Genomic DNA, 22,003 nt, shown 5'->3' on the forward strand with positions numbered 1-22,003 from the left:
ATTCTTTGTTGTTTTCATTTTAGAATCTGTTTCAGGAGGTGATTGTGGATACTTTCAATTTCTATTCTGTCCTCAGTTTTTAAGTTTCAGTCTCTTTTTTGATCATGATTTTTAGGTAGTCCAATAATTTTTGTACTATCTCTCCTTGGTCTGTTTTCATAGTCGATTGTTTTTTTGATGAGATATTACACTTTTCCTTATTTCCCCATTGTTTTCATTTTGTTTTATTGTTTCTTGATGTTGCATGAAGTCATTAACTTCCACTTGTCCCATTCTAATTTTTAAGGAATTATTTTCTTCAGGGAGCTTTTCTACCTCTTTTTTCACTTGACCAATTATTCTTTTTAAGTTCTTTTCTTCACTGAGATTTTGTACCTCTTTCACCATTTAACCAATCCTGTTTTTTTAAGTGTTATTTTCTTCAGTATATTTTTGCTCCCTTTACCAAGCTGTTCACTGTTTTTTCATAGTTTTCTTGTATCACTCTCATTTCTTTTCTCAGTTTTTCCTCTACCAACTCTTATTCAATTTTTAAATTTTTTTTTAACTTTTCCAGAAATTTATCTTGGGCTTGTGTCCAATTTTCATTCTTCTTCAAGGCTTTGCTTGTAGATTTTGACATTATTATCTTCTTTTTAATTTATGTCTTGTTCTCCCCAGACACTTCAGTATATTTTTATGGTCAAGTTCATTTTGTTGTTGCTGTTTGCTCATTTTACCAGGCCTTTTTCTTGACTTTCAACTTTATATTAAAACTGAATTTTACTTATGCTTTGTGTGTGTGTGTGTGTGTGTGTGTGTGTGTGTGTGTGTGTGTGTGTGTAACATTGCCCCAAGATTCAGACTTTTTCACCCTTCTAGTGTTCTGGTAGTTCTGGTGATCTGTAAATTTTTGGTGCTTCCAAAGTGATATGATTTAGGTAGATGTGTAGTCACTGCTCTCCTGGTCTGTTCTCTGGTCCTTATTCAGGCAGATTATTCCTTGTAGTAAGCATTATTTTGCCTCAGATCCTTTGATCCCTTGTGACCACAAGCATTCATCTCCACCCTGGAACTGTGACCTTGAAGTGGGTATGAATTGCTTAACAGCACCATGTCTTGCACCCAGTGTTAGCACAGGGTCCTCTGTAATCTTTTTTTGACTGATTCTTCAATCCCCTATCTGGGCTGAGAGCTCCTGAAGTAGCAGTATTGTTACTACCAAGCGTCACATCTAGTGTTGCCACCACTTGTGCTCTAGGATAGACCTAAGCCCAAGGTCACAGACTTTTCCTTCTGACCTTCTCATTTGCCTTGGGTTGGAAAAAATGTCTCATTATCTTTTATTGGCTCTGCTGTTCCAGAATTCAATGTGAGGCATTATTTTAAAGTTGTTTGGATGGGAACATTAGGAAAGTTGGATTACAGAGAAAAACTTTAATAGTTGGAGATGTGAATGAAAAATATTCCAGGCATGGAGAATAACTTCCATGAATACATGAAAATGAAAGCAGGCAGAATGAGTTTGGGAACTAATTATAGGTCAAGTTTAGCTACAGTGTAGCCAAATGGAAGTCATTAAATGTTAGGGTAAATAGTTTCCATCTTATTCTAGAGACAATAGGGAGCAACAGAAAGTTTCTGAGAGAATTACGTGCCATACCTAAACATTAGGAAGATCATTTTGATAGTCATGAAGATTAGAAAGAAGACAGAGATCTGGAAAATCAGTTCGAGTTAAACGTGATAACCTTGACCCAAGAGGGTAGATATGTGAGTAGAAATAAGGGAAAGGAAAGGAAAGATGCTAAGGAAGTAGGATTGATAGACTTGGCAGTTGATTGGATGTGGGGTGGAGGGTAAGGAAGATGGAGCATTTTAAGGCTTGGGGTTTGGGTGTCATCGCCATCTCCACCCCTTGAGCACAGTAGAGTAATCATTGGAAATAAGGATTTTGAGAGGTTAAAGTTAGGGGAAGAGTGATTTTAGATAAAGACTGACTTAGTTTGAATTGGTGGTGCTGATAAGACATAAGATCAATGTCCAGTATGTAGGCAGATAGGGAAGATCAATGGTGAAGGATGCTACTGTGTTCCTGACAAGAGTTGATGGACTCAAGATGCAGAATAAGCCATACTTTTTCATACATTTTCAGACATGGACAACATAGGGATTTGTTTTGCTTGAGTGTGCATTTTTGTTAGAAAGGCTTTATTTATCGTTTTCTTTTTTTTTCCCAATTGGCAGTGGATGGGAAGGAAAGGAACAACTGACACGTGACCTCAAGGAGAAAAGAAAGGAAATGAAAAGGAAGAAAAGAAGGTTACTGAAGCATTTTTAAATGAACAGAATAGAAGGAAAGCCAGAAACAATCACAGAAAATCAGGAGAGCTCTAAAAGTTGCATGTTGAATTGATTGTGATCATTCAGCAAATGGCATTTATTAAGTGCTTACTAGAAGCAACTAGGTTGTCCAGTGGATGGTGCTCTGTTCCTGGAGTCAGCACGACCTGAGTTCAAATCCAGCTTTAGACACTAACTGTTTGACTCCAGGTAAGTCACTTAACCTTTGTCTGTCTCAGTTTTCTCAACTTCAAAATGTAGATAATAGCACTTACCTCTCACATTTGTTGTAAAGATCAAATGAAATAATATTTGTTAAAGCATTTTGCATAGTACCTGGTACATAGTAACACTTAAACAAATGTTTATTCCCTTATTCCCTATTATGTACCAAGTAGTTCACAATTTCATGTACAACCCTCTTTTTTTTTCAACCATGTATATGGAAATACACAATTTACTTGGAGTTTGCTGAATTCAGAATTAAAAAAAAAATTAAAAAGAGAGATAGGAATGGAGCTCCAGGAAGAGAATGGAGCTGGATATGTAGGTTGGAAAATCATTAGCTGCGGGAAAGGATTAATTCCCTCAAGCAAGAGTTTAAAAGAACAGAAGACAAGCAGCAGAGGACAGAGCCAAGGGAGAAGCCTACACCCAGGAAATGAAAGTTGGGGAATGAAACTGGAAAGGAGTTACTGATCTTTGACCAGTTCCTAAAACATAAAAACAGACATCATAAAGCTAACTTTTCTGTTTAGAATGAATTCAAATGTTTCCTTAAAGAGAAGGCCTCCATCTTGGTCTGATGAGAAGGTAAATATGAGCTAGAAGTAAAGGCTTAGATTCCTGCCTCTCCTTAAACATGTCTGCCACTAATAATAATTCACATTCACATAACATTTTAAGGTTTATAAAGAGTTTTCTTCAAAAAAAACCCATAGTATGAATACTATCTTTTTTCAAATAAGAAAATTTATGTGCGTAGAAATTAGATGACTTGACAAGTATTATAGCTAATCAATGTCATACTTTGAATTTGAACCCATGTTTTTTGACTCTTAAGACCCACTATGGCCTTTCCACTCCACTTCCACTCTACTCCAGCATCACACTAAAGTGAGAATCAGTGTCATTTACAAGAACAGAGTATTATATGGAGTTACTCAATATGGCACCATTCAGTGGTATATAAGTATAGTGACCTCTGCCAGCAGCTGTTTCTCTGCCTTATCCTCCTCCCACTCTGTAAGTACAAGGTGACACTTACTCAGAGTGCAGCATAGCCTGGAAAGGTCAGATTTAGTTGTTATCTCACTTCACTACTTGGCAAAAGGCAGCTTAGCATCTATGATTTTCCTGGAAAGGTACTTCCTTTCCACTGAAAGGACTGGACACAGTTTTTTCATACCTTCTTATTCTGTATGATCTTTGGGCCATGTTTTCCATAGAAATTTTTTTAAAGTAAATATTCTACCTAACACACTAGAGGCCTTTATCGATATATTTAGTTGATGAGGAGGCACTTCCTTGGTTGTTCATTTATTGTATTTCATTCTTACTAAATAACTTGTCCACTATCTTTCTTTACTCTTACACATCCTTGGTAACATTTTTCACATTATTTCTCCTCTTAGAATTCCATGATTTACAGTCATATAGGATAATGAAGGGAAGTTAGGTGTTACAGAGATTGGCTTTAGTGGTAGACATCAGTTTGGAATCATTGTAGCATTTCCCAAATGCAATCCAACTTGATGTCCTATTTTGTTCAATCTGGACCCAATTTGTTGCATCAGCTGTACAAGATAAATATATGTATGTGTGTGTATTTGTATAAAATTAATCCATATAATACATGTGTGTCTACATGTGTATTATATGCATTAATTTGACAGCTTGCCATTGTCTATTTTCTGAACAATGTATATTTTTATCTTCTCTATTTTTGCATGGAGAGTAGTTCACCTAATTTCTTTCACACCACTTTGGATCTCCCTGAGACTTTTTAGAGTTCAGGTGCTTAATGCAATTAGTTCAATGTCGTCTGTGAATCTGACATTTTGGAGAGGCTTTCCATGAGGAGGGAATTGTTTGTATTTTATGCAATGTAATACTCTTCCTTGATACTGAGAGGTGATATGGAACAGAAATAAGATTCCTGGGTCTGGGGTCTGTAGCGCCAGTCATGGCAGCACAGCTGAGGACTGCTTCTGTGAATAATTATAAGAGTCTAATCGCATAGTATACTGAACTCTCTATTTGTTCAGTGATAAACTAAACAGTGTTCAACAAAATAAAGCCTAACATTTGTAGCAACATCCTTAAGCAAAACATACCATCTAATACATTTACATATCTCATAGCACTCAGTATATCATATAGTGCATAGCATATATCATTGAATTCCCAAAGTCAGGGGGTTCAAGCTAGGGTCTTCCCTAGAATCCTTAAGAGGTAGCAGAAAACACCACACCATCCATCCATAGGTCACAGTAAGAACAATCTTCTTAATCAATACACAGTGTCCAAGTAAAGTCCTCTCTTGTCTTGACTCAAGGCTGACTTCCAAAGCCTATGGCTCCTCCTCTGTGGGCAAACCACTCCCAGCTCTTGCCTGGGTTCACAAGCAGGAAGCTCTCTGCTCCTGCTCCTTGTCTCAGCTCATGGGGACTGTTGCACTTCAAACTCTTTCTGCTTCTGCCTGACAGCAGGCTCCAGGGGCTCCTGCCTGCAGCTTCTGTTTCTAGGAAAACAAAGCTTAACGGGGCTATAACAATATTTATACACATTACCAATGTCATCATCTCGATTCACTCATAAAGACTAAGAAACAGGACTTCTGTGTGAGGAATCAATACAGATCAACAGACAGGGCTTCTGTGTGAGGAATCAACACAGATCAACAGACAGGGCTTCTGTCTGAGGAATCAACACAGATCAACAGACAGGACTTCTGTGTGAAGAATCAACACAGATCAACAGACAGGGCTTCTGTCTGAGGAATCAACACAGATCAACAGACAGGGCTTCTGTCTGAGGAATGAACACAGATCAACAAATAGGACTTCTGACATCACACACATTCTTTCTATTAGGCCTCCCAAAAAGCAAGTTCCCCTAGCCTGCTCTTGGTCTCAGTTTCCTCATCTGTAAGAAAAGCATTTTGGACTAGATGACATTAAATTCTAAATGACCTTCCAATTCTAAACCTATGATCTTATGAAAACATTAGGGTTATCCTTTATCTGTCTATGCTTTATAAGTATTCAGATGTTTACATAACAATAGCAAGTATGCACAGGAAAATCTTAGATTCTAGTATAACTCACTGTTGTTTCACTTTCAACATTGGTTCTCTGTAACAAAAAACATTTACTAACTATCTAATATATGCAAAGAGTTATGCTAAGTGATGAGAAAGTTACAAAATTTAGACAGCAGCTCCCTAAGCTCAGTTTCCTCATATGTAAAATGAAGGCATTGGACAAAATGGCCTCTAAAGTCCCTGCCAGCTTTAGATTTATGAACCCATGAACTTCTGTGTGTACCAAGGCTCTGTCCTGATCCCTTTTTCTTCTCTTCTGATGCTTTCTTGTTATTTCTTCCACTTCAACCATAGAAGACTTCCAATTTATATACTCAACTTCAATCTCTTTCTCATGTTCCAGTCTCATATCTAACTGCATGCTGGATTTCTCTACCTTGATGCTCCACCAATACCTGAAACTCAACATGTTCAAAATTAACTAATCTTTTTTTCCCCTAAACTTGTTGCTTCTCCAGGTTCCCTATCTCTTCTTATGGCACCACCATCCTCAAATGAGGGGCAGTTAGGTGGCACAGCAGGTAATGTGCTGAGTCTGGAGTCAGAAGACTCTTCTTTGTGAGTTCAAATCTGGCCTAAGATGCTAGCTACAAGTCATTTATCCTATGCCTCAGTTTCCTCATCTGTAAAATGAGCTGGAGAAGGAAATGGCAAATCACTCCAGTATCTCTGTCAAAAAAGCTTCAAAAGGGGTCATGAAGAGTCAGACACAACTAAAATGACTGAACAACAATAAAAATCCCCAAATAAAACAATAATATAACAAGTCACAAAACTGCAAAGCCTCAGTAATTTTTTATTCTTCCTACTCTTTCAACTCTCACATGTAATCATTTACTAAGTTCTGTTATTATATCTCTATGACATCTCCCGTATGAATCTCTTGTTCTCCACTAACATAATCATCACTACAATTCAGGTTGTTAGGAACTCTATCTAGGAGTATTGGAACAGTATACTAATTGTTTTTCCTGCTGTTAAACCTTTGCCTCCTCTAATATGCATATAACTAACTGGATATAGGTGTGATTCCTGCTCCAAGCAGCCACGGTAGAATTGTACCAGTTCTCTTCACATATTATTCAGGGTGCCTGATCTTCTCTAAGTACTGCTATACTTCCCATTGATTTTCAGCATTGATCTATGATTATTAGTTTTGTGCATTTTCTGGCAACTGCCAGAATAATGAATGGTATGAATATGAAATGGCAGCAGAGGTATGATTTCCCTGATGGTATGGTAGACCTTGCCTAGCAGGGGAGCTTGAGCCTGAGTAATTTTCCATGATCTAAAGAACATAGGTAATTGAATAACATGGGGAAGGGGAGGATGCCCTTGGCAAGATGACAGACTTGAGTCACTGTCCAGCTGTACCATAATGTATGACTACTTAAACAAAAATTTGGCTATCTTTTCTATAGCTTGTAATAAAATATTGTTAGAGCACTTAATGGACTGTTAAACTGGTCATTAGTCAACTGTACCTGTGAATGAATAGATAGATAACTTTTGATCCAATATATACTTTTATGAGTCTTTGGGGTGTTAGACAACTTTTAAGGCTATATTTTAAAAAGAAAAAAAACCCCTACCCTTTCCTTCTTGTATGTTAAGCATGAAGTGTAAAACCTCAAAACCTACATTAGTACCTTTTCTTCAGTTCTGTCCTTCTACTTTTTGTGACATGACTTTAACCACCAATTTATATAACTGTTGACTTGTTCTATAGGCGGATGGAGTGGCCAACTTTATAGATACATTTTTCAGAAGAAATGTTATTTTAATAATGTTGATTCTTTCCAGCAGTGATAATGGCAGTATATTCTTCCTGGACAATGAAGTTTGAATATTGCCCAACGAGAGACTAAGATTGAATTGGAATGGTTTTATGTAGCCTGTAGGGCTTGAAAAGTCCATTACATTTGTGCCATTTCAGGACTATCAAGATGGCAATTCTATTTTAGTGCCTTCCTCACTAAAACATACATTTGTGTGTGTGTGTGTGTGTGTGTGTGTGTGTGTGTGTGTGCGCTTTTAACCAGAGACCAAGAATAGAAGGATAGAATCACATCTTTTGTAGCTATTTGGGAGATTTTTCCAATGGTAGTCAATCAGAAATTAAATGATTATATATGTGACTAATATCAATCAGAAGCTAGTATTTGTCAGAACGAATACTCATGTAACAGTAGTAGTGTAATGTAATGAGCCATTCAACCTCTCCAATTTGCTGCTTTCAACCTATTATTGATGCATTGATTACATGGGTTTCCCAGCATAAATGCTTTTTCTCTGTTTTGAGTAGTACTGTCAAAGGACATGTAATTCTCTCTATCTCTCTTAGGCCTGAACTCCCAAAGAGAGATAGTAGTCTGGCAAAACATGTCAGTATTAGAGCTTTCCTTCTTTTTGGGGATGTTCCCCCATCTATTGGAAACTTCATTTCCAGTTAGTATATCCAGACTAGCAAAGGCCTAGGGTTAATGCAGTTTGTAAAATATGTAAATTGAAGGAAGATGAGCAAACCTTTTCACATGTCTAGCAAGCCTTCAGGATTCTATTTTAGGGAGTCCAGTGGTTAACATGAGATAATAGCATTATCACTGTGACTGAACCAACATCTACCAGGTTTATCTTGGTTAACTTTTTACTTCCTTATTCCCCCTCCCCCTCCCTCCCACACACACAGTATGGATTAGGCTATATATTAACTAAAAAAATGAAAAAAACAGGACTTGATTGACCCTGGGCAAGGAGGGGTGAGTGGGGTATTGAGCAAGGCTCAAGTTGTTCCTCTCTTGACTCAGCTTTCTGGTATGCTCTGTCCCTGTCAATGTGGCTTCCTGGTCATTGAAACTTAAAAGGTTTAACTCAAATGGGGCCAGTGTCCCCTCTAGCTTGGTGGATGTCTGATCACCACAACTTGCCATGCTGACCAGATGGAAATGAGGGAAGCCACATCATATAGAAGCTAAGAACCACTAGGGCTAAGTAAACCTCCTTTTGTTAATTGTTAAATAACCCAGAAATACTCTAATTCACCCCAACATTGGACCTGAACTGATGGATGCTGGCTTGAGTGAGTTCCCTCTACCCACCATGAGTCAGTAATTTGAATGAGATAGCCTCATCATGATTGAGTTGGGAGAAAGGTGCTGCACATACTGAGGGCAGAGTGATTGTAGGGTAGGAAACGGCATTGTGGTACACAGTAATAAAGGTCTTTTGGGTGTTGTATGGCAAGTTTTCTTCATGGATCAAGGAGCTGGCCCTGACTCATGTAAAGTGATTAGCTAAGTCGGTGCTGGAGGAGGCTGCCATTGTGGGTAAAATGCTACATCCAACATTCCTTGGCTTCTGTTAACCATCCTGCAAAACTTTGACTGCCAGCATAATAAGACTAAAAACAAATTGGCCCAGAATCTAAAGACAGAATTCTCAGCTTTTAAGAAGTATGTCACGAAGCCTGAGGGGGAGCTAATGGACAAAGAGACTGCAAAAGTGAAGGGAGCTCTCCTGATGGGGGTGGTAAAACCAGGAACCTACTGTACCACAACGCAGAGATGTCACTGTATCCTACTGAGAATGGAAATGAGAAAATAGGAAGTGAGGAAGAAACTTGGGAACAACTAATTTTTTTTAATAGCAGTTTAAAAAACCCCCAGCAGACTGATCTTATTACTTCTTATGGTAGGAGGGTCTTCTCCACCTAGAGAATGGGGGTGAGGTGGGCTTTCACCACAAGGAAGCTAGGGAGGCTGCATGAGGAATTCAAATTGATACCTCGTGATACATGGATTGGTGGCTCCTGAGAGCATGGAGTTGGTTCACTCTGTGAAGCAGAATTCCCTAGGCTTGAGGAGCTGTCCAGCAACTTGTTACTGAGTCAGCTAAGTCACTGACTCCAGCCAAATACTGTTTTGGTCCCTTTTTAGGTTGTTGATGTGGAGAGTTACTCACATCTGGCCCCATAAAAAGAGGAATTCTTATTGCAGCATTCTCCTAGATGGAGACCTACAAGGGAGGGAGTAAAGTTCTTAAAAGAAAGAGTTTTGATAGATTGGACCTACTCAGCCCTCCCCACTACAAGCCTGCTATAGTCCAAGATCAACCTGGCTTGGGGGCAATTAGACTTCAATTTCTAGGTGGAGTACCACCTTCATGATTTCAGACTTAACTATAGGTCTCCCTTGACACATAAGGTGAAGGCTGATCCATTGGTGAATTTTGAGCAAGAGGTCAGATCAACTGGGCAAATAAATATTGCCATTGGTGCAAATAGGTGCTCTGGGAATGCGGAGAGGAGTCATAGACTCTGTAGTCCCCCTAGAAGGGCAGAGCACAAGGCCACCCTCTCTGGGAGGTGCTTTGATTGGTTCTTGGGATTGATAAAAAAGTAACTAATGGTCAGTATTTGGGAAAGCTAGTAAAGTTGCATAGGAAAATTCAAAACCAGGACAGTAGAAGTCTTTAAACCCCACCCAAAGCTAATACATTCTCTGATGTCCACTAATGTCTGTTGATTCATTTGAGGTTATAGAAGGCAGACCATGGAGGAAAGGGATACTCAGTGCTGGTTATTGTGGCTAAAAGTAAATGAAAATCCTTGAAGTTGCCTGAACCATTCCATGTAGTTAATACAACATTGGGTTGGGGGTGGGCATATATATTTCTTCTCTAGTGATGCAGATGAGGAAAGATGGCACCTGGAAGCTAACAGTTAACTAAAAGTAGCTGAAAAAAGTTATCATGTCCATCACTACAGCTGTTCCTCATCTTGTCACTATCATAGACCACGTAGTGCAGGTCCACAGTTAGTGGTATTTGGTTATTGATTTCACTAATACCTTCCCTCCCCTCTGTTCCTATGGATTAGACATACACATAGAGAGGTTAATTTACAAACTTACAGAACAGGACATTTGACATTTCTTGAATTTCATTTTATTTTTCATGATATTGAAAACTGGTATACAACCAAGAAAAACATGGCTCCACTGAACCTAGGAGTCAAGAAATGGAGAGACAACCTCAATTATTTAGTTAAATGTAATAACTAAAATAGTGGGCTTGCTGAAACATTAATTCCTCACTGATACATCAATCATACATTGTGAAAAGTTTAGTGTGTTTTTCACTAAAGGAAAATTACAGAAGTTGTGGTTTCTAAATTTTTTCCCCAATTACATGTAAAAACAGTATTTAACATTTGTTTTTAAAAATTTTGAGTTCCAAATTCTCTTCTTCCTCCTCCCCCTTCTTTGAGAAGGCAAGCAATTTTATATAGGCTACACATGTTGAGTCATACCAACCATATTTCCATATTAGTCATGTTGTGAAAGAAAGCACAAAGCAAAAAAAGAAAAGAAAAGAAAAAGAAAATTAAAAAAATGTGCTTTGTTCTATATTCAGACTCCATTTCTTATTTCTCTGGAGGTGGAAAGCATTTTTCATCATATCTTGGATCATTATATTACTTAAAATAACCAAGTAATTTACAGTTGAACATCATAGAATATTGCTATTACTGTGTACAATGATCTCCTGGTTCTGCTCATTTCACTTTGCATCAATTCACATAAAGTTTCCCAAGTTTTTCTGAGAACACCTTGCTTATCACTTCTTATCACATAATAATATTGTATCACAATCCTATACCATATCTTGTTCAGCCATTCCCCAATTGATGGGTATTCTCTCAATTGCTAATTCTTTGCCACTACAAAAAACGAGTTGCTATAAATATTTTTGCATATATAGGTCCTTTTCCTTTTGTTTTTTATCTCTTTGGGATACAGATGTACCCTTGCATGAACAATTTGACTGATCTTTGGGCATAGTTACAAATTGTTCTTCAGAATGGTTGAATGCATTCACAACTCCACCAACAGTCTCAATTTCCCCATATCTTCTCCAGCATTTACTATTTTCCTTTTCTGTCACATTAGCCAATCTAATAGGTGTGAGGTGGTACCTTAGAGTTGCTTTAATCTTCATTTCTCTAATCAATAGTGATGTAGAGCATTTTTTCATATGATTATAGATAGCTTTGATTTCTTTGTTTAAAAGCTGTTCATATCAATTGATCATTTATCAATTGGGGAATGATGTATTCTTATAACTTTCACTCAGTTCTGTATGTATTTGAGGCCTTTATCAGAGAAACTTGATTTAAACTTTTTTTTCACAGTTATGATTGTTATGTTTCCTCCATCCTATGCTCCCCCCATCCCATTTTTCCTTCTCTCTCTCTCTCTCTCTCTCTCTCTCTCTCTCTCTCTCTCTCTCTCTCTCTCTCCTTTCACTCTCATGGATCAGACTTTTGAGATTTGTGGCTAAGTTCTTTTGAATGACAGAGAAGTCTAGGATTTTTGGATTTTCTTCTCCCATTTTTTTCTTTCCCTTTCTTCTTATTCTTATGGTGATTTGGGAGAGGTATTTTTTTCTTTTTTATACTTAATACTGTACTCACCAAAAACATTATAAAGTAAAAGTCCTAAAAGCATTTAAATAGTGGAGATCCTCCAGAAGATCCTTTGTATTTTGCTATCATGGGGTGGTATATGATAGGACCAGTGTTCTCCTGTTTCCTAAAACAGGGATTGGTTTAACCTGAGGGGTAAACTATATATTAGACCTGATTGATTCCTGCCTTCTTTAAATTGACAAGAAATTCAGCAAAAAAAAAAAAAATACATTCCTTAAGATTCCCAATTGATTGCCAAAGGTTTATCCTCTTCAGTTTTCAGAGGACAAAAGATTAGAGCTAGAAGAGATCTCAGGGGTCAATGTGAGGTTTTCTGATTTGAGGTAACTAATGTCCAGGAGTTGTCTGGATTAATGTTTTGGCAGCTAGGTGGTACAGTGGATAGAGTCCTGGGCTTCAAGTTAGGAAGATCGGAGTTAAAATCTATCCTCACATAATTTCTAGCTGTGTGAACTTGGACAAGTCACTAAACCTCAATTTGTACATGTGGGTCCTTTTCCCATTTTTATGATCTCTTTGGGATATAGTCCTAGAAGAAAGGTCTCAACTTCAAAATGAGGATAGTAACAATACTTACCTCCCAGGATTGTTATGAAGATCAAATGAGATAATAATTGTAAAGTGAGATAATATTTTAAAGTGCCTAAAATAGTGCCTAGTACATAAGTAGCTGCTATCTAAATGCTTATTCCCTTCCCTTTACTTTCCCTAATTTTCAGGGAAGACAAGTAACTTGCCCAAGGTCACACATCTGGAGGAATAGGATTCAACTACACATTATGACAATAAATCAACTTTCTTTTTGTATTCAATTCAGAGCTTTTCCTTTTATACTTATCTTTGATTTGTCTAAATCTGAAAGAGGTACATTGAATTTTCCAACAATTATCATTCTACTATTCAAACCACGAAAAGACAAAACAGAAAATGATCCATCTAGATCCATGAAATTTGGTTAGCTTTTACTTTAAGTACTTAAATGCCAGGCCACTTAGTGCAAGTATAGTATTTAGTGCAAGGATAGTATTTCCTTATTTATGAGGATTTTAAACATAATGTCTTATGTCTCTGCTTATTTCTCAACCATATCTATTTTTACAATCATCTTGTCTGACGTGATTTCCATTCCTGCTTTTTAAAATTCAGTTGACATTTAATGAATTCTACTCTAACTCCTTATTTCTGAATCTTCTGCCCTAAATTATTGTTACCCTCCTATTATATGGATGTCTTCACCCTATTCAATGCACTTGATTGCTAAATTTCTTTTTCTTACCATCAAGTTATGTCTTCTCTTGCCTGCCTAACAATTAGTCTTGATTTCATTTCTCCCTCCAACTCTTTCTATTTTCTTCTAAGCTTTAGGAGTTCATCTAGTTCAGAACAATCAGATTCCAGACCTAAATACTTGCTTGTTGCTCTTGGTCAACTTTACTTAATTTGTTTCACTTATGGCTATTCTCCACCCTTTTGACTCACTCCTGAAATCCTCACTTTCCCCCTCCCTATTTCCTTTATCATATAGAAGGTAAACTCCTTGAGAGTGGGGATTATCTTTGTTTTTTGAATTTGTATACCCAGTTCTTAGTATAGTGCCTGGCACTATGCTTAATAAATGCTCTCTCTCTATCTATTCCTCCTCTGATCTTACCCTCATTTCCTGGTGAGCCTGTTTCCTGAGGGGAGGCTGCTGGAGGCCTAGAGAATGATTTCCATCTGTGCCAGCACAAGACAACTTCCACCTCCTGTGGCCAACTGGATCTCTCAGACGGAATGAGGGAAGCTCAAGTGCAAAGAGGAGCAACCTTCCCTCCTGTTCCTTCAGAGAATAGGAAGAGGAAATTCAGGGGGAAGTCAGACTTCAGGTTGCAGGTTCAACTTCAGTCTCCTGTTGAGAAAGTTTCCTACCTAATCTCCAGCCGTTGGTTGGAGTAGTGTGTAGTTCAGTGGATAGAGTACTAGGTGTTGAGTCAACAAGTTCTGAGTTCAAAATTGGCCTCAGATATATGCTGGCTGTGTGATCCTGAGCAAGTCACTTAACCTCTATTTGCTTCATGTTCTTCATCTATAAAATCTGAATAATAATAACACCTACCTTCCAGGGCTATTATGAGGATCAAATAAGATGAGCACAGTGCTTGGCACATACTAAGTGCTATGTAAGTGTTAGTTATTATTACTGCTGTTGTTATTTCGTGCTGAGCAGTTTCCTGCCTAATCTATAGAGAATGTATTGAAATGTATTGATCTAACCCTATGCCTTCTGTCTCATGCTGTACTTGTCTCTAGGCTCCCCCAAGAAGAATAATGCCTTCTATTTCCATCCCCCTCAATCCTCCCACCCCAAAGTTCCAACCAATACCACTCAACCCTTTCACTGTGCCTTCTGGAATGCCTGTTCCATAGGCAACAAACTTCACTTCATCCTAAATCTTTTCCTCTCCCATTCCTTCCATCTCCTAGCTATTATTGAAACCTGGCTCCCCTCTGATGATACAGCTTCCTTGGCCACCCTTTTGGTACTAGCTGCACCTTCATTCATTCCACTTGGCTCACTGTTCAAGGTGGGTGAGTTGGAATACTCCTTGTTCCCCATGGCCTCTTCCAGATTTCCCCTTATCACCATCACTCAGTAACCTCTTATCCTTTGAAATTCATGCAATCTATAGCCATCAAACAAAATCCTGGAAGTTGTTATTTATAGACCTCCAGGTCACTCTTCTTTCAATGAGTTTAGTACGTTGCTCACAATTTTTCTTTCCTCCCCAACTCTCTGTCTTCATGTCCACTTCAGTATACATATTGATTCTTTCTCATGTACCCTAACCACCCAACTCCTCAACCTACTCATTTCCTGTAACCTACTTCTCCACCCCACCTTAGCCACACATAAAGATGATCCTATTCTTAATTTTGTCATCCCACAAATGCACCCATCACCAAACTCCATGTTCAAGAATTTCAAAATCCTCTTATGTGGGCATAATCTATTGGTTTTCCACCTCTTCTTCCTTCGCTCACATACCCTACTCTTTGTTCATACTGGGACCTTAAATTCTTATTTATTTCTCAGAGAGAACCCTCACTTCTCTCCAAAGCCATCATTCCTGTCCTACCCAGGCTCTCTTCCTTTGCTCATTTTGACTCCATTGTGAACCAGTTCAATTTTATACTGTCTTCTTTTCTGGAGTTTCTGGCCTCCTTATTTTGACAATTGAATCCTGCCAAGCTTCAGCCTTGGATCACTCCCATCTTTGATGCTATACACAGACTGCTGAAAGAAAATGGAGAAAATCATACAACATTTTGATTGGATTCACTACAAATTTATGTTACAACTTCAACTGGGCCCTCACTACTTCTAGGTAATCCTACTGTATCTCCCTTATGAACTCACTATCCTATTCTCCACAAGGCTCTTCCAAGCCTTTTCATCTCTTCTCAAGCCTCCTATAGCTCACTTTCCCTCCACCCTCTCATCTGAGAACTTAACCTCATATTTTATTGAAAAAATTGAGGTCATTCATGAAGAGTTCCCTCTTCCTCATCTGATCACATATCTTCTGCCACTATCTCCTTTTTCACTCCTATTTTTCATGAAGAGGTGACCTTACTTCTTATCAAGACTCATCCCTTTCTACCTGCTCAAGCAATCCCATTCCTGTCTCCTCCAACAGATTGTCATCCTCTCTCAATCACTTATTTTTCCATCTTTCTCTGTCTACTGGGTCCTTCCCAATTGCCTACAAATGTGTCCATATATTCTTCTTCCTTAAAAAATCTCTCACTTGAACTTTCATCCTTCTATTATTTTATATCTCTTCTGTGCTTTGTGGCTAAACTCCTAGAGAAGGCTTTTGATAATTGGTGCTTCCATTTTTTCTTCTCTCAATTGCTTTTTAATTCTTTATAATCTAGTTCTGTCCTCTTCATTTTATAGAAACTGCTCTCTCTGAAGTTATCAATGATCTCTTAATTGCCAAATCTGATGGTCTTCTTTCAATTTTCATTCTCCTTGATTTCTCTGTAGCTTTTGACACTGTCAATCACTTTCTTCTCCTTGATACTCAGGTTTTTGGATCACCACTCTTTCCTGGTTCTCCTTGTACCCATCAGACCACTCTGCCAGTCTCCTTTACTGGCTCTTCATCTGAAACACTTCTCATTTAGGTGACCCACAGGGTTCTGTCCTGTACCCTCTTCTGGTTCTCCCTGTTCACCATATGATGAGCTCATTGGGTGATCTCATTCACTCCTTTGGATTTAATTACTATCTCTATATTTATGATTTTCAAATATACCTATTCTACCTTAACTTCTTTTCAAACTTCCAATCTTACATTTCCAACTGGCTTTCAAGATCTTGAACTGGATATCTAGTAGACATCTTAAACTCAAAACTGAACTCATTATCTCCCCTAATTATATCCTCATTATGAACTCATTATGTCCAAACTGAACTCATTATGTTTCTCCCTGAATCCTGTGTCTCCTCCTAAATTCCTTATTACTGCAGAGTGCAACACTATCCTTCCAGTCCCTTAGGCTCAAAACCTAGGGGTCATCCTCAACTCCTCATTATCTCTCACCCACTATATCCAATCTGCTGCCAAGGCCTGTTAATTTCACTTTTGCAACAGCTTTTCAATATGCCCACTTCTCTCCTCTGACACTGTTACTACTCTGGCACAGCCCCTTATTATTTCCCACCTGTTCTATTGCTGTAACCTGCTGGTCTGCCTGCTTCAAATCTCTCCTTGCTCCAATCCATCCTCCACTCAGCCACTAAATTTATTCTCCTAAACCTCAGTTCTGACCATATCACCCTTATGTTCAATAAACTCTATCAATCAGCTCCCTATCAATCTTGTGTTTAGATTTCAAAGCCCTTCATAACCTAACCCATTCCTAGCTTTCTAGTCTTACTGCACATTCCTCTTGGCTATGTGGTCTTTGATCCAATGATACTGGCCTCCCAGCTGTTCCACAAACAAGAGACTCCAGCCCTTGGCTCCGGCTCTATTCTCGGCCTGTTGCCCATCCCAGGAATGCTCTTTTGGTTTAACTCCATCTACCTGCTTCCCTAGCTTCCTTTAAATCTCAGCTAAAATCTCATCTTCTACAGGAAGCCTTTCTCAACCCATCTTAATTCTAGGACCTTCCTTCTTTTAATTACTTCTTTTTTATCCTATATATAGCTTGCTTGTACATATTTGTTTGCACGTTGTCTCCCAGATTTTGTTCTGAGCTCCTTGAGAACGGGGACTGCCATTTGTTGCTTTTTGTATCCCTGGGGCTTGAGGAGAAGAAAGTGAGGTTGGTGACCTTGCACAGCCCTCCCTCACTGAAATCAAAGTCAACTGTAAGTCATGTCACCATCTTAGCGTCATGGTCCTCTTCGAGAACAAAGGACAGACCCAATCCCCAGCGCTTAGCACAGTGCCAAATGCCAGCAGAGCAGGCATTTAATAAATACTTATTGTCTATCTAGCCATCATACACCATGATTAGATGGGGATTTATCTCTGAGATTTTAGAAGAACTATCTATATAATAGACCATGTTAATAAGAAGAATCACAAAATCCACAATTATATCAATAGATACAGGAAAATTTTTAGACAAAATATAATAATCATATGATAAGATATCTACCAGGTTTCCCTGTTCTTCCTTCTCTTCCTGTCTCCATCAATTAGGAACAGGATATAAAGTAGAACTTTAGTGGCTCAGGGCCGAGGCAAGGCTCAAGTTGTGCCTTCTTCAATGGCTCTCTGGTCACCTTGGGTTATAAAAGGTCCCGTCCACATGAGACTTGGTGGATATCTAAACTATGCGAGTCTCCATTTCTGACCAGGTGTGTTTTTATAAAGGGGCAACTTGTCTATAGACACTAAGTGCCACTAATAGCCACTATAAATGTTTTTGTACATATAAATCCTTTTCCCTTTTGTTTTTTAATCTCTTTTGGATACTCCCCTAGGAGTGGTATTATTCATGATTTTAAGGGAGCAAGGAAAACACTGGTCATATAAAATCAATGGCTTCAATAGTACCCTTTGGAGGCCAGAATAGGAGCAGAAGAGGAGGGAAGTCTCACTGCTGTGCTGCCGGCGCCTCCTCCTCTCCCTCTTCATGATCATTCCAGTGCTCTGCCTCTTGTACAGCAAGATTATAGAAGGCCTGCCTGGGGCTGCTTCAGGCAGAGTACACCAAAAGGGATGTTATGGATGCACTGGGCCTGAAGTGCTATTGCTGCTGGAGGATGCTGCTGGCCCACATGGACCTGATAGAGAAGCTCCTCAACTACATGCCCCTGGAGAAGTGAACCTTCACCCCAGAATGCCTGGCTCAGCTGTCAGTCACAAGGAAGAGCCTGAGGAAAAGAGCCCCCACCCCTGAACACCTTAATCAGCTATCTGCCACAAGGTTTCCAGAGATGGCAATAAACCCACTACTGGGGTTTATTGAGTAACCCCGCTATTGAGGTTACTTAGAAAAGCACAAATTAGCAAAATCTATGTTGCATTGTGTTTTTATTTTTTTTAAACATTTCTCAATTACATTTTAATATAGTTCAAGCAGTATTAAGGGAATTATATAGGTCAGGAATTTGACACCTTTGATTGCAAACAATATATCAATAAAACTTATTTATTGAAAGTAAGGAAAATAAATATAATAAGCCTAAGGGCATCATCTTGCTTGAGTGATCCTGTTCTTTGTTCCAGAGAGCTTGGCTTCTGAGGCTTAGATTTTCCTGCTTGGGAAATGATGGGTTTCAGCCAAGATTCTGAAGGAGCAGAACTGGGGATGTTTTCTGCTAGCCTTAGAGTAAGGATCCCTGCTCTTTCTAAAAGAGCAAAGCCACACCCTCATCAAACCCTAGTTCATCATCTGAACCTAACATGTGAACCCCTCAGGAACAAGATTTATGCTTGTTCACTTTTCCCGTATGTGTATGAATGTTCATGAGTGTCCTCTAAGTTTGTAGGAGGGGGTGGAAAATATCCTCTTGCAGCAAACCTTCTTACTATGTTATTTCATTAAATCCTTTGTCTTGAACAGAAAAGAAATGAGTAGAAATTTTCAAAAGCAGATTCTCCCTAGTAGGCATTTTTATGCCTCCAGCTTTGAGCTTTTGATTCATGGCAAAAAAGGGAATTACCCTGAAAGAAATAGGGTGTCAGAATGAATGCAAATATGTCTAGGAGCAGACCTATGGTTATTCCTGGATGTGAGAAACATGGTTATGGGGATCACAGGACTTCCCAGGCAGGGTCAGGGAGTTAGCCTGGACTAGCTTCCACTGTCCACTGCTTCCCTTAGGAAGATACATGTGATATGTCCCTTAACGCAGCTGAAGGGAATCACAAGGCTTCCCAGGCAAGGTCAGGGAGTTAGTCCAAGATGAGCTGCGGCTGCCCATTGCTTCCCTTCCAATGCCTTCTAGAAGACTCATGTGATAGCCTCATTCTCACAGAAAGAATTCAGAGACAGAATGAGCAGAGGAAGACTTTTTTTTTTCCTTCTCTGGAAGAAGTTAGTATGGTGCTCGCTAGGAACACCCACACTGCTATAGAAGTAGATGTGAGCTTACACAGTTATGACCTTCCTGGTACAGTTAGGGTTAGTTCAAATTCCTCACTTGATTTCCCTATATTCCCTCCTTATGCAGATTACATAGGTGGGGCAGGGAGATCCTAGGTGTTTGCCACAACCCCACTAGGACCAAGATGTGTTTGACCATCATCCTTGCAAAACAGGTTATGCATGCTTATCTTATCACAAGCTCCTATCAGCCTAGAAGTTTTACTATTTTTAAAAAACGTTTGTGGAAGCAAAACAAGCAAAAACAACACCCCTTCTTACATCGGATAAAAAGAAAACATTTGTGAAAAAAAGAGCACTAACAGCCCTCTGAGGCTCATCCTGATACCCACCTTTGATACATGTTCATTCACATCAAACTCTGTCTGTGAAAATACCAGATTGATTTTTCTTCTAGGGTCAGTCAATCAATTGATCAATCAACAAGTATTTATTAATCACCCACAATGTTGGAGAGAAGGTAAGGAGGGGAGCAGCTATGTGGCACAGTGGCTGGATTGCCAGGCATGCAGTCAAGAAGACTCATCTTCATGAGTTCAAATCCAGCCTCAGATACTTACTAGCTGTATGACCCTGGGTAAATCACTTAACCTTGCTTGCCTCAGCTTCCTATAAAACAATCTATAAATTTTTTTAATCTGTAAAATAAGTTGGAGAAGGAAATTGCAAACTACCCCAGTATCTTTGCCAAGAAAATTCCAAACAAGGTCACGAAAAGTCAGACACTAGTGAAACATCAATAACAAAATGATGTGCAAGTCAGTGTGCTAGGTGTTGGTGATAAAATTAATAAAAATACAATCCCTGCTCTCAAGGAACTTATAGTTGAAGGAGGGAGGCCACACACAAAAGGAAGCAGGAAAGGCAGTGGGGAGGGAACAAGGGACCCCAGAGCATTTTTTTCTGTGTAGTGGAGAGAAGGCTGAGGGAGATGATGTCCACAAGGCCTGAGTTAGCTGCATGATGGTGAGTTCAAAAGCGATGAACTTGTCCTGGGATGGGCATCTAGGTTCCACGTAGCTAAAACCAGGCAGAGCAGCAAATGCAGAGTGAAGAAGTGTATAAAACTAAATGTAAAATGAATTAATAAAAATATGTGCAAAGTAGTTGAATACATGGTAGATCGGGAGGGAGGATGCTAGCGCTTGGAGTGGTTTAGATCTGAAATGGTTTTATGCAGTAGATGGTGCTTGGGCTGTGTCTCAAATGAAGCAGGAGTAAGTAGGGAGAACAATTCATGCATGTGACAGAGCAGTGCAAAGAGGCGAGAGATGGAGTATTGTGTGTAAAGAACAGAGAGAAGGACTGTTGTGAAGGAGGGAATGCGATGTCTAATGAGGCTGGAAAGATAGGCTGGGGCCAGGCTGTGAAGGGCTTTAAAGCTAAACAGAGGAGTTTTTATTTTATCCTAGAGCCAATAGGAAGCTACTGGTGTGGGTTGACAAGGGGAATCACCTGGCCAGACCTGTACTTAAGGATAATTATTCTGGCTTCTGTGTGTAGGATGCACTGGAGTGGGGTGAGGCTTCAGGTAGGGATACTAATTAGAAGTCTATTGTAATAATGTAGCTGAAAGGGGATGAGGACCTGAAATTCTCCAGAGGAAAAGGAATGATTGGGTTGGGTAGTTAATAGGAAACCAAATACTGCAGAGAGCTATTGTCTCTTCCAAAATATTTTCCTAGTTTAGATGAAGCCTTAATGAAGATCCTTCATTTAAGCACTCTTCCTCTTTACTCACCCATACCCCCTCCCCAGCTACATAAAATTTAGGTAAAAGTTCAAATTGAAATGATCATGATAAGGAAATTTTTTCAATATTGTCGAATTCTGTTAACATTCTGATGGATTCTTATTTGATTCGGTTCGGTTTGTTTCACGCTCTAGGCTGGTACCAATTTTCAGGATTTTCAGCTAGGCTCACAAAATTGTAAGCATGTAGTTTTATATTCAAAGTGACTAGTACTTAAGTATTGAAAGGGATGGAATTATCTTTATCAGAACATAATTAAAATAGAGACACAGACTAATAAATGGGGGGAAGTAGTGCGCTACTAATTGAAGGCAATAAAGATGGGATTGTGTGGCCATTAACAAAGCCAATGCTTTTCCTGTAATGTAATGCTGTTTATATTTAATTAAGGCACTTTACTGTTTGAACCAGATTACATAAAAATTGAACTTCCCCAAACTGGTAGCATCTCTTTCTCTAGAAGTGGTGCTCTGAAAGGATGGTCTAAGTTCAACGCAGGTAAAGC

General features: G+C 38.9%; 1 pseudogene; it reads left to right on the forward strand.

The window, feature by feature from the left end:
* The first annotated feature begins 18,269 nt into the window (after positions 1 to 18,269).
* Positions 18,270 to 18,462, forward strand: LOC140503105 (DNA-directed RNA polymerases I, II, and III subunit RPABC5 pseudogene; annotated as a pseudogene).
* The last annotated feature ends 3,541 nt before the right edge of the window (positions 18,463 to 22,003 follow it).

Source organism: Notamacropus eugenii, chromosome 5 (assembly GCF_028372415.1).
Source record: "Notamacropus eugenii isolate mMacEug1 chromosome 5, mMacEug1.pri_v2, whole genome shotgun sequence".
In the NCBI taxonomy this organism is placed as follows: Eukaryota; Metazoa; Chordata; class Mammalia; order Diprotodontia; family Macropodidae; genus Notamacropus; species Notamacropus eugenii.